The sequence below is a fragment of the Drosophila willistoni genome, unplaced genomic scaffold (genome assembly GCF_018902025.1).
Source record: "Drosophila willistoni isolate 14030-0811.24 unplaced genomic scaffold, UCI_dwil_1.1 Seg169, whole genome shotgun sequence".
Lineage (NCBI taxonomy): Eukaryota > Metazoa > Arthropoda > Insecta > Diptera > Drosophilidae > Drosophila > Drosophila willistoni.
Window position 1 is genome coordinate 411,149 of NW_025814128.1, and position 14,523 is coordinate 425,671.

Genomic DNA, 14,523 nt, shown 5'->3' on the forward strand with positions numbered 1-14,523 from the left:
TGCGCTATGTGAGCGAGACTGAGCATCATGTTCGAAACTGTTTCAGCTCCTTTTGAAGATTCTCGAAGTTTATTTTGAGCAAACGTATTCTCTCTATAACATCTGAAGTTGAATCGCTAGGCTTGACAACACAAATAGCATTATTGGGTCGTTCATCAAATTACGCTCTGCATACAGTCGCTCGTTCAGAAAGCATGATGCTTAATACACAATGCTATAAGAATTATCTTTAGCGCTGCAAACTTCAGTTTTCTTCTGACCCTAAACAATTTTCTAATCTACAATTCTAAGCGTAAGACCTCTGTGCACCCATCTTTTTTGTCCTTTCAAAATGAAAAAGCTAACACCGATCAGGCAATTCCCAATATGTTTGCAAGTTTTTTCAAAGCAACTTATTCCTCAACGGAATATCGAGCAAATCCGTATTCTTTTTATTTAAGAAAGGAAAATGTATTTTTAATCCAGTAATCGATTAAAGTTCTATTCTTAGCGAACTTAAACTAGTTAAACGTGTTTATTCTCCGGGGCTAGATGGTCTACCTGGATGTGTAATCAGGTTCTGTGAAAAAAATTGTAGATTTAACAATTTTAAAATTGTTAAACAAAAGTTTTGTCCAAGGTGTGCCGTCGTTGCACATTAATGCGGCTTATACGGAGGCAGTTTCGGCACCATTCGGTGATGTTTTTGTTCATTGTTGGCTAAACGAACTTCTGACGTATTTGTTTTAATACTGCCTGACCACTTGGATGAGATAAACTATGAAAGAATGAGAAAATTTTGTAGCGATGAGATTTAGGCACATACGGTCGGTTACATTGTTGTCGAATTTAATGCTTTTTAGATTTAGCGATGAATTTCCTTTTAGCAATTCCAGTAACTCAAGGTCTGTTGCCCGTGCCTCTTCGATTTCAACCAAGTTTACTGAAGTGGGCATCCGAATGAAACACAATCTTGACAAGGCATAAAGATTCGTGTGTCTACCAGGTGTTTAAAGTATTTAATTGCTACGAGTTCTCTGTTCTCTATGCTCTTCCAAAGAGTTTGACATGATGAGAATGTCGTCGATGTAGCAGAATACAAAGTTAACGCCACGAAAAATATTGTCCATGAATCTTTGAAAGGTTTGGGTTGCCTTGTTTGGGTTGTTTTACCAAATCGAGCCCTGAAAAAACTTTTTTCCCACATAGTTGATCGGTTGATCGGTGAAATCGTTGATATGAGCGATACGATAATAACCCTTATTGAGTTTGGTTTCCGATAATCGCCACAGGCTCCCCAACCTCCCTCCTTTTTAATGACCAATTGAAGTCGGCTTGACTATGGACTTTTCGGCGGACGACAAATTCCTTGTTGAATTAGAAGATTAATTTCCTGTTTCGCTGAGGCTAGCTTAACACCCGATAGGCGACCAGACCGATCCGCAACAGATCTATCAGGCGTTTCGATGTCATGAGAGAGGTCGTCATGGACATTAGTTTTTATTGACGGTTTGGTTATGTCAATAAACTATTAAAGGATTTTTGGACACTTGCCTGGGTCTTCTACTGTTGATATGGAATGTTGTCACGTTCCAGCTAAGCATCCAGGCGTTGATAGACCTGTGATAGAATCAATGAGAAATTTATTTGCCAAATCAATAATTAGTTCGTTTTTGGTTAGAAAGTCAGCTCCAATGATGGCTACTTGGACATCTGCGTTGATAAAGGGCCAGGTGAAACTGCGGTGTAGGCCAAGATTGAGCTCTGCATTATTGCGTCTTTGCCGTACGTGTTCATGATTGATTGATTGGCAGCATATAAAATGAGGTTGCAAGGTTTGGTTTTTTGCTTGAAGAATGATCGTGGAACAACAGAAATCTCAGACCCTGAGTCAATGAGAAAACGTATGTTGGAGACACGATCAGTAATGTGTAGGCGTGGTTCGATACTGGAGCTATGTTGTGGTTTGCGATCGCTGGTGTTGGGAGTGCTGTCGCCGACCAGCCCTTTTGACGATAGCTTTATTAGTTTGACGAATAGAAATGTACACATGGAGAACGACTTTTGTGTGCACCATCCCTATATTTCAGATGGTGGAAACAATGTTTGGGTTGTTGTTCCTCCGTTTTTTTAGGTTACTGACTGAGCATCATGTTTGGTCATCGAAACTGTTTCAGCTCCTTTTGAAGATTCTCGAACTTTATTTTGAGCAAACATATACTCTCTATAACATCTGAAGTTGAATCGCTAGGCGTGACAGCAAAAATAGCATTATTGGGTTCCACTGAATAACACGATTTGTTTCCCACTGCTTCGATCATTTTGTCTGCTATTATGACAAGCTTTTCTAAGTTGGTCTCCTCCCACACTGTCAGCATTGCGTTTGTCTGTCGCACGTTGTCGTTAATCCAAATCTTCTACAGCAATGATTATTTCCTTGTCCAGATGCACTATGATCAGATAGAATTTATCTGCGTCGTCGTCAACGTTGCGAATCGTGGCAAGCGCATTAGCGCACGTTGGCCGGGTGCCGCATTATTTGTGGTGGCGTTGCTAGTTGCATGTAGAAGTTCCAATTCTATGATAGTTTGAATTCACACTTTGATATTTGTGTGCCTCTTGGTAGGCAGCAACGGCTTAACTAACCTCCCTGGTTCTCTCGAGAATTATCCAACTTGAAAAATGTGAAGACTCGATATTATAAGAAGTTTCAAAAAACACGTCGTTCATCAAATTACGCTCTGCATACAGTCGCTCGTTCAAAATGCATGATGCTTAATACACAATGCTATAAGAATTATCTTTAGCGCTGCAAACTTCAGTTTTCTTCTGACCCTAAACAATTTTCTAATCTATAATTCTAAACGTAAGACCTCTGTACACCATCTTTTTGTCCTTTCAAAATGAAAAAGCTAACACTGATCAGGCAATTGCCAATATGTTTGCAAGTTTTTTCAAAGCAACTTATTCCTCAACGGAATATCGAGCAAATCCGCTGATGTGTAATCAGGTTCTGTGCAAACGCATTGCACATTAATGCGGCTTATAGGGAGGCAGTTTCGGCACCATTCGGTGATGTTTTTGTTCATTGATGGCTAAACGAACTTCTGACGAATTTGTTTCTATGAAAGAATGAGAAAATTTGGTAGCGATGAGATTTAGGTACATACGGTCAGTTACATTGTTGTCGAATTTTATGCTTTTTATACCATACACCCATACGGTGAAATGGTATATTAAAGTCGCCAAAATGTATGTAACAGGCAGAAGGAAGCTTCTCCGACCCCATAAAGTATATATAGTCTTGATCAGGATCAACACCCGAGTCGATCAAGCCTTGTCCGTCTGTCCGTCCGTCTGTCCGTCCGTCCGTCTGTCCGTATGAACACCTAGATCTCGGAGACTGTAAAAGCTAGAGCCACCAAATTTGGTATGTAGACTCGTGTAGTATGTAGAGTGATCAAGTTTATTTCAAATTTTTGCCACGCCCCTTTCCGCCCCCGCAATTTAAAAAAAGCGTTTATCTCAAAAACTATTCCAGCTAGAGACACCATATTTGGTATGTATATTTGTTTAGTAAACGCGCACATTTTGAATGTGTAAAGATTTTGCCACGCCCTTTTCCGCCCCCGTAATTTGAAAAACTTGATTATCTCCCGTATTTTGTTTACCTTATGCAATCAAATTTGGCACACTTCAATTTAATACTAATATCTAGCATAATACCAAATTTGATAAAAATCGGAAAAAAACAGTCGAGTTATGCATATAAACGTTTTTCCATAAGGCCGGAGTTGGCCGTTGGCTGGTGGGGGCGCTAGGGTGCTCGTATGATTGAGTGAGCGAGATACTAAGATATGCTTGTAAAAAGCATGTGAAAATGCATTTGTTTAATAAAGTTGAAATATTTGCTTTACTGGTGTATGGTATACCAAAGTCGTCGAGACGACTTACTTACTTCATTAGACTTAGCGATGAATATCCTTTTAGCAATTCCGATAATTCAAGGTCTGTTGCCTGTGCCTCTTCCATTTCAGCCAAGTTTACTGAAGTGGGCATCCGAATGGCACACAATCTTGACAAGGCATCTGCGACAATGTTATGTTTTCCTTTTATGTGCAGAATTGTCGTGGAAAACTTCGATATATGAGGAGGCGATGCTTTTTCAGGTTTTTAATTGAATTCATAAACAAGCGGCTAATGATGCTAAGTTTTTTTGAGAAAAAATCTAGTGGCTTCTAGAATCTAGATGTCATCTATCTTGTAAAGACCGGGTTCCACTTGGATAATAAATTGAGTAGTCGAACACGTCAGTGTCGCTTTGTGGTAATTTTCCAATTGATTTTTATTTGGAAGATATTCTTTTGCTTAGCCTTTGTCTACATATATATTCTAATGCTGCGACTTATATATGTGCATATACAAATGTACATACATATATGTTCATGCTTAATTGTATATTTATGTGAATATGTTTATGTGCATACATCAATGTATACATGTGAGATGGGATAAGTTAGTTGCAGTGGGTGGCTACTCCCTTATGCAGATTGGCAACGCAGCAGCAGTCGTGAGGTATCGTGAGAAATCAACAGTCAATGTTCAGCAGTCAGCAGTCAATGTTCAGCAGTCAACAGTCGAGGTTCAGCAGTCAGCAGTCAATGCTCAGCAGTCAACAGTCGATGTTCAGCAGTCAACAGTCGAGGTTTAGCAGTCAGCAGTCGATGTTCAGCAGTCAACAGTCGAGGTTAAGCAGTCAGCAGTCGGCGTTCAGCAGTCAGAGGTATCAGCAGTCAGAAGTATCAGCAGTCAGCAGTAAGGAGCCGATAAACCAGCAGTACACAGAACCCGAGATTTAAGTTGCGTAGTGTAATCAATATTCGCCCGTCCACGATTTATAATACTAATAAACTATAATATAATACATTTGGGGACTCAATTGAGGACTCCATCTTACATTTGGGGGCTCAACCGATCGTGGACTTTGGAAATACATGATTGGAAAGCTGACAGTGGAAAGAGTGAGACAGCGAAAGTTTTCGACAGCAGAAGAAACGAGAGAGCGAAGACGCTCAACCGATCGCGGACTTTGGAAATACATGATTGGAAAGCTGACAGTGGAAAGAGTGAGACAGCGAAAGTTTTCGACAGCAGAAAAAACGAGAGAGCGAGTAAACTCTGACGAAAAAACGAATTCAAATTTCGCAAGAAGACGCGATGCACTGCGCCACACGAAATAAACAAAACGAAAAAAAGAGACAGCAAGCAGACGTGAAATTCTGGCGGCAAACAAAACGAAAAAAGAGACAGCAAGCAGACGCGAAATTCTGACGGCAAACGAAACGAAGGCAGGAATCGGAAAAAACGAGACGAATACAGCAAGCAAAAAACGAAGAGGAGAAGTCGCGAGCGATATTCCAATAAGAAAGGGTAAGAGTCCAATAAGAGTGTTACGAAATCGCAGCATTATGTCGGACCAAGAAGACCAATTAGCCCCGATGTCGCACCCAGGTGAAATGATTAATGAATTAGACCATGGAAATGATGAAAAGGCCGGAATAAATGCAGCAATGCTGGTTGAGAACACCGCGACTTTTCAACAGCTGGTCCAACAATTTTCTCTGAAAGTGCATGCCGACGAAATAGACAAAAAGAATGACACCAAGTTGGTGGTGGAGCACTTTTCCAAAATCATCCCAGAATTCTGCGGGGAAGGAATGTCTGTACAACAGTGGTTTCAAAACTTCGAACTCAACGCCGATGCATATGGATTAAACAATAAACAGAAGTACGTTTAAGCCCGAGCGAAAATGACTGGTACCGCTGCTGTATTTCTCGAGTCTACGGCTGTCTACGAATATGAACAACTTCGCCAGCAAGTCCTGGAGGAATTTGATTGCGATCAGCCGTGGAGTGCCGAAATTCACAACCAATTATCTCTACGTACGAAGTCCGATGAAGAAAGTTTTCATGAGTACATTTTACAAATGAAACGGATCGCTGCCCGTGGGATTATTGATATGGAGTCAGTTATCAAGCACATCGTTAATGGATTGAACCTAAAGAGTGACTACAAATACACGTTGTACGGCTGCAAGTCACTGTAGGAGCTGAAAGACAAATATGACATTTACGAAAAAATCGCCAGTACCAAGGTTAAGCCCGAAGCAGCAAAACGAGCTCCGCAGCAGTTTACGCCGGAATCAAACTTCAATAGGAATGAAAGGAAGCAACATTGCTTCAAATGCGGATCAATGGCGCATCTGCGCAAGGACTGTAAGGAGGAAGTCAAGTGTTTCCGCTGCAAACAAACTGGACACATGGCCAAAAATTGTCCTACTTCCTCTGTAAACATGGTGTATGAAGAAAACCGACTCAAATCTTTGCAGATAGGTGAGGTGAATGTAAAGGGATTGATAGACACCGGAGCTGACGTGTCTCTACTTAGAAAGTCTGTGTTCAGCCGAATGCAAGGAGTCCAGCTGCTAGCAAGTACGTCTCGTCTGAGAGTAGTAGTCCTGTAGGCCAGTTCAAGGCAGAGGTGCAGGTCGATGGTATTTGCCTCACACACACGTTTCTGGTAGTGGATGACTGCACAGTAGGAATTGAATTACTGTTGGGATACGATTTCATATCAAAGTTCCAAATGACATTAACTCCCGTTGGATATACGTTCGCACAGCTATTTGAGGAAGAAGCTGCCAACGAAAATCAGATAAGTATTTACAATGTAGTCGAAAGAAACACTGACCCTGATGTGCCTTCACAGTATACTCATGTTGTTTATTTATTTATTTATTTATTTATTTATTTATTTATTTATTTATTTATTTATTTATTTATTTATTTATTTATTTATTTATTTACGTCAACTAACACAGCAGTCGACGAAAAAGCTTAAGCTAAAGACAGATAGTAATTAATTGAAAAATATAGCTTAGCTATATACACAACTAAACAACCCCGACCCGGTGGAGGTGTTTTATTTGCATAAGGTGCCAGCTATGCCCCGATTCACAGCCAATGTGGTCAGGGATGAGTTGCAGCCAATCCAAGTCTAGAATATTATTATTGGTTTCGCTGTAGATGATTAAAAAGTATAGCGCGAAGAAAAGTGACAGAAAGATGAGGAGAAATTTTAGGTGAGAAAGGTTGTTAAAAGATTGGCAAAGAACACGAAAAGGTTCGTGAAGAGAGTAGTTAGTCAGACATCTACTAAGGTGAATAGGAAAAAAGTTTCTGGTCCGACGTGAGGGAACACAAAAATATAGCGTATCTAGTAAATTAGTAGAAATGACTTCGCCATTGACTAGTTTATGGAGAAAGAGAATGCCAAAAACGAGCCTACGGTTGTAAAGTGAAGGAAGATTAATAAGAAGTCTGCTAGAATAAGAAGGTAGGCGAAGACTCGGGTCCCAATTAAGACCGCGTAACGCAAACTTAAGGAATTGCTTCTGTACCGATTCAATACTACGCTGGTGAACATCATATTGCGGATTCCACACTGGCGAGCAATATTCTAGAGTAGGGCGAACTAACGAAGTGTATAAAACCTTTGTTACATGGGATCATCAAATTCTTTGGCCCAACGTTTAATGAAGCCAAGAAGGCTGCATGCTCTATTGACAATAGAAGAAATATGAACATTAAATTAAAGTTTTGGGTCAAACATCACGCCTAAGTCTTTGAACGATGGTACACAATCTAACAGAACAGACTTAACAAAGTAATGAGCTAGGAACGGAGACAAACGACTGAAAGTCATAAAAGAACACTTAGAGGCATTAAGGTGTAATTTATTAACGTGGCACCAATCACAGAACGCATCGAGATCTGATTGCAAGTACTGTTGGAAAGAAGGATCATTATAGGAATAACGAATCTTGACGTCATCCGCAAACATGAGCACGCGTGAATGAGCCAAGACCAAAGGCTAATCATTTATAAACAGTGTAAATAACAGAGGGCCCAGATGACTGCCTTGGGGTACACCTGACGTAACTCGAACAGTTTTAGATATCGAGGAACGAAAAGACACCTTTTGGGTTCTGCCAATAAGTTACGACTTTACCAAGCAAACAGTTTTGGGGAAAAACCGATTATGTTAAGTTTCGCGAGCAGCATAGAATGATCAACCGTATCGAAAGCCTTACTAAAGTCAGTATAAATAACATCAGTTTGACACTTTTTACGGAAGCCATGGTGTACAAGGATAGTCAATTCTAAAAGGTTAGTAAACGACGAACGATCTTTCATGAATCCATGCTGACAAGGAGAAATAGTGGATCTGGATAGGTGTTGAAGGGAAGACGTAATAATTTTCTCAAACAGCTTTGGTATTGCCGAAAGTTTGGCAATGCCACGGTAGTTAGAAACATCCGATTTGCTACCCTTTTTAAAAAGCGGAATAATAAAAGACTCCTTCCAAATATCGGGAGAGGTGCAAGTCTCACTCGATATAAAGAATAACCGAGATAAAGGCTTAGATAGGGAATTCGAACACATTTTAAGGATGCAACTAGGTATATTTTCAGGACCGGGAACGAAGGAAGACGTCATAGATGACAAGCTAGAGATAATACAGTCTTCAGTAATACTAGGAAAAAACATACAATTTAAATGTGGGATTGAAAAGGGAGAGGGTGTGGGTTCCGAAACAGTAGTAGAATAAGTCGACTGAAAGAATTTAGCAAACAGATCTGCAATATCTGAATCATTATTAGCAGTCTGGTCATTAAGTCTGAAGGAGGAGGGTAGTACATTAGAGCGTCTTTTATAATTAACAAAGTTATAAAATCTTTTGGGGTTCTTATAAAATTCAACCTTACAGCGAACGATATAATTATTGTAGCATTGAGTGTTTAAAAGACAAAATTGAGATTTGGCTATACAGTAATTTGCATAGTCAAGTCGCGAAACAGTTTTTTTAAATCTTTTAAAATATCTCGATTTAATGTTACGGAGATTAGAGAGCCTACGTGTGAACCAGACTGGCGCGCTGGAGACAGTAGAGACATTCACATAGGGAACGCATTTATCAATTAGAGAATTAAGAGCAGAGTAGAAAAACTTCACTGCCGATCTATATCGCAGCATTCAAATAGAAATGACCAATCAAAAGAGAAAATAAGGCTATTAAGAAGATTGAAATTTGTTTTACGAAAACATCTACGACGAGAATTTGCGATGTTATTAAATGAATTAGTAACGGAATTGTAAGAAATAGTAACTTCAATGGTAGGGTGATAGGGGTCTTCAGGTTTCACTAGGGGCTGTGTTCGGGATACAGCACTAACAGTGGGATCAGAGACAAAAACAAGATCAAGGATTCTTTTAAAAGAGTTAAGGAAAGAATTCAACTGATATAGCGGACATTCAAGTAGGCTATCAAGAAAAACATGTTGAGATGAAGGAATTAAGAAAGATAGATTATCATCAAAAAGCCAAGAAATATTAGGCAAGTTGAAATCACCTAAAACTATAAGGAAATCGCGATCTTTAAGACGATTAAAAATAGTTTGCAAAGCATCAGCATGGTGTATATAGGTCATGATATCAAAAGCTGGAGGAATATATGAACAAGAAATATATAAGCTAAAGTTGGAATGTGATTTCGACGCAAATAACCAACACCTAAGGGCAGATCAATCGGCACAACACTTGAACACAGATTCGAGTTGACAGCAATAAGTACTCCACCGCCACGACGACCAACACGATCAAGTCTATAAGAAATAAAGTTATTAGAAAGAATTTCATTATCCAAAACAGAGGAGTTAAGCCAAGTTTCAGAGAAAGTTAATATGTCAGCCGAAAAGGTTTGGCTATCACAGAACAGGTTCGAGATTTGATTTCAATCGATGATTAAGGATTTTGGCAAAAGAAAGAATACAGCTGACTGCCCAATCACGTTGAAGATCGTGCCTGAAGACAACATCAAGCCATTTAGACACGCACCAAGACGAATAGCCATTACCGAAGCAGATGTGGTCAAGCAGCAGATCGACGAATGGCTGAAGGATGACACAATACGACGTTTATCATCTAACTTCGCCAGTCGTCCAGTTACCGTAAAAAAGAATGATGGCAATAATCGAGTGGGCATTGACTACCGGCAATTAAACAAGAGCAAGGAGGAGCCTGAGAGATGGTATAAAATCGCACCGAGAGTTCAAAAAGCGATTAATTCTTCTGTCCATAAGTCCACAAAGCGGTCTCCATTTGAGTTGATGCTCGGAGTGAAAATGAGGAGCGGAACCGAAAGCGATATCTTACAGTTGCTCGAGATAGTGAAGCTGAAACGTGCAGGACGCTATGATGTTCGAAAAGCAGCAACAGACACCGAGGGACCAAAATATACGACCACTAGCAATGACAACATGAAATTGTGGAGTTTTGTAGCAGAGAACGAGGATGCATGGTCATCAGAGGCTGATGACTAATCAGGAAGGCCGAATGTGAGATGGGATAAGGAAGTTGCAGCGTGGTGGCAACTCCCTTATGCAGATTGGCAACGCAGCAGCAGTCGTGAGGTGTTGTGAGAAATCAACAGTCAATGTTCAGCAGTCAGCAGTCAATGTTCAGCAGTCAACAGTCGAGGTTCAGCAGTCAGCAGTCAATGCTCAGCAGTCAACAGTCGATGTTCAGCAGTCAACAGTCGAGGTTCAGCAGTCAGCAGTCGATGTTCAGCAGTCAACAGTCGAAGTTCAGCAGTCAACAGTCGAGGTTCAGCAGTCAGCAGTCGGTGTTCAGCAGTCAGAGGTATCAGCAGTCAGAAGTATCAGCAGTCAGCAGTAAGGAGCCGATAAACCAGCAGTACACAGAACCCGAGATTTAAGTTGCATATTGTAATCATTATTATTATAGTACTAATAAACTATAATATAATACATTTGGGGACTCAATTGAGGACTCCATCTTACATACATATAAACATATTCAAGTGCACAATTATATTTTAATGCGTATATGTTTAATTGTTTATACTTGCAACAAAGTGTTACAAGTTGAGCTCATTGTATTGAATGATTATTTGTATGAATATACTACACCTCCCCTTTTAAGAGAATAACGTAATATTATGGAGTTATTAATAATTATTTGATAATTGCGTAATGATAAAATAAAGGTAAGGTAAAGGAGTATATTAGAAAAATTGTGTTTGTTTTTTGTTCGTGCTGGAGAGACAAATTTTCTTTATTCTTTTGTTTTTGACATACTGTTGAATTGTATGTATATATTTTAGATGATTTAATTATAGAAGTTGAATCCATAAAAGTTTTTTTTTTATTTTCTTTTTGTGAAATTACTTAAGTATCATAAAAGTTCTAAAATGTATGTTTTTTTATACCCGCACAGAGGGTATTATAAAATTGGTCAGATGTTTGTAACGCACAGAAGGTGACGTTTCCGACCCCATAAAGTATATATATTCTTGATCAGCATGAGAAGCTGAGTTGATATAGCCATGTCCGTCTGTCCGTCCGTCCGTCCGTCTATTTCGCATTGGAGTATGCTATGAAATTTACATATGTAATAATATTGGATATAAAACCCCAGATCCCAAAATTTGAATGTGATCGGATAAATATAACACAAGTTACAGTCAATATAATAATCGGCTCTGCCGGCATATGTAATAATATTGGATACAAAACCCCAGATCCCAAAATTTGAATGTGATCGGATAAATATAACACAAGTTACAGTCAATATAATAATCGGCACTGCCGGCAGCGCTGCTTGCTGTCTACTACGTGTTTCGTCATCAACAGAGTACATGCATACACATACAGACGCAACGCTACATAAAGTATGCGTGCGTATGTATGCGTGCGTTGCTTTGCTTTGGGAATGAGGGAAAAAGAAGAACAAATTGTAAAATAGAGAGTAAAATTGTTTTGTTTGTATATTGATGAATTGAGTTGCAGAAAACAAACATGTAAAATTATTACTACCAAGGACTGCAAGGGTATATAAACTTCGGCATAGCCGATGTTAGCTTCTTTGTAATTTTTTTTTTATTCGTTATTATTTTTATGGTTGATCATTCCGATCTTTATTTTATAAATGGTTTTAATCTGTTTTTATAAACTTTCTGGTTCTTATTCTTATCATCTGCTATTAATATATTATTATTTTCTTCTATACTTACTACCTTATAAGGCCCTATATATTTAGCATCTAGTTTATGACCTATTTCTTTTCTTAATAAGACTTTATCTCCTATTCTTAAATCAAAATCGGAAGTATTTTCGTCGTAGTATTTCTTATTCTTTAACTTATCATTTTCTAACATCATCCTAGCTCTTTTATTTGCTATTTCTATTCTAAATTTTAATTCCTTAGAGTAGTCGTCTAAATTGTATATTGGATCTATTCCAACTATTTTGTTAAAATCCATAAACTGATTTGGTAGTCTTCCAAATACTAGTTCGTATGGACAATATTCATGCACTGCCGAGGGTGTTGTGTTGTAACAATAAGTGAAATATTGTATCCAAACATCCCAATCGGACTTATCTGCTGATATGTATGAACGAATATATTCATTGAATATTCTATGACTTCGTTCTATTGTCCCTAAAGTCTGGTGGTGGTATGCTGTAGATGTTAGATTTTTAATCTTCATGTACTTGCATATATGTATATGTTATAATCTGATTTTTATACTCAGTTCCCATGTCCGTAATGAGTGTTTTCATTGGACCGTACTGTAGTATACAATTTTCGAATATAGCTTTAGCAACATTACTTGCACTCTTAGATGCAACTGGAATGGCTATTAAGTATTTTGTCAGATCGCATATGAATGTGACAATATACTCATTTTCATTACCTGATTTTGGTAGCGGACCCATTGTGTCCACTATAACTTTATCAAAAGCCTTCGCTGGTGTTTCTGTTATTATCATGGGGGTCTTCGTATGTGTCGTCGTTTTTGTCACCTGGCATTTATGACATCTACTTATGTACTCTTTGATATGGCGTCCCATATTTTTCCAATAGTAGTGTCTTTTGATTTTTGCCAGCGTTCTGGTAATGCCAGTATGACCTCCTTGAATTGGATCATGGCAGAGGCAGAAGCTGGACGCGGCAAGAGACAAAACGTTAGAAGAGGACAGACAACCTGCTGGCAGAAATTAAACGAAGACGTCGTGGGACAGGAGCGGACTTGGGTAAATTTTTTTGGGACTATATGTAGATAGTTCTAACCTTAATTGAATTTACTAAAACTAACCTTAGCATTAATTATTGGTATTGAACAAAGAAAATATTGTAATATGGAGCTTTACGAGGTTATGGCGTTGCGAGTCGCAGATTTGCTAAATAAGTTGGCCGAATTGAACCTAAGCACAGTGGGAAGAAAACGTGATTTACAGAATAGACTTCTTACTCATTACGATATTCAAGACCAAGATAGCGAGGATGAAGAAGTAGAATCAGTAGTTACAGCTAGAGGCGAATTGCCCACAAACAATTTTAGTCGATCTTGGTACACCTTAAAAGATGTTGAGGGCAGTGTATCCTATTTTTCCGGCTCAGGTAGTCCCGACATTAATTCATGGATACAAGAGATAGAAGAGTGTGCTATTGCAGTACAATGGGACAAGTTACAGACCTTTATATACGCCAAACAGTTGTTAGCTGCGGCAGCTATATCATTTATTCGGAGTCAACATGGTATAAACAATTGGGAGATATTAAAAGCAGCACTGCGCAAAGAATTTCGTTCGAAACGATCAGCAGCTGAGATTCATAGAATATTATCGCAACGTTCTCAGAAAAGAGAGGAGACTTTGCATGAATATTTGTATGCTTTAATGGAAATTGCCAAACCAGTGAATTTGGACGATGAGAGCTTGATAGAATACTTTGTAAAGGGCATTCCAGACTCACAAGTAAATAAAGCTATTCTATTTCAAGCCAGGAATCTACAAGAACTGAAGTTTCAAATAGAAACGTATCAGAAAGTTCGTGCTTCACACAAGTCGTTAAACAAGTTTGAGGCTCAGTCAGGAGGAAAGATTAATCAGGGTAAAATAATTGATACATCTAAGAATCGGAAATGCTATAGTTGCGGTGATACATCACATATCAGACGAGACTGTCCGAAGAACGACCAAAAGTGTTTCAAATGTGGTAAAGTAGGACATCGAATGGCACAGTGCAAACTAGAAAATCCAATTAAATACGAGAGAAATACAAACGTGGTAGAAAATGAAGATGTAGTAAAACAGCCGTTAAGCGAATTTGCTCCGTCAGGGTTAGAACTTAAAGACATCGTATATTCAAACGTTATATTTAAAGGACTCGTAGATACTGGCGCTGGTTTATGTCTTATGCGAAGAAATATTTATTTCATGATTGGATCAAAACCGTTATTAGGCGGAGCTAGACACTTATCTGGATTTGGCGAAAGTAAGGTGTTGACTTTCGGTAGTTTTATAATACCAGTGAAAGTGGATGGTTTAGTTATGAACATAGAATTCCATGTAGTGCCAGATCAGGACATAAGTTTTGATGCTATACTGGGTCGAACGA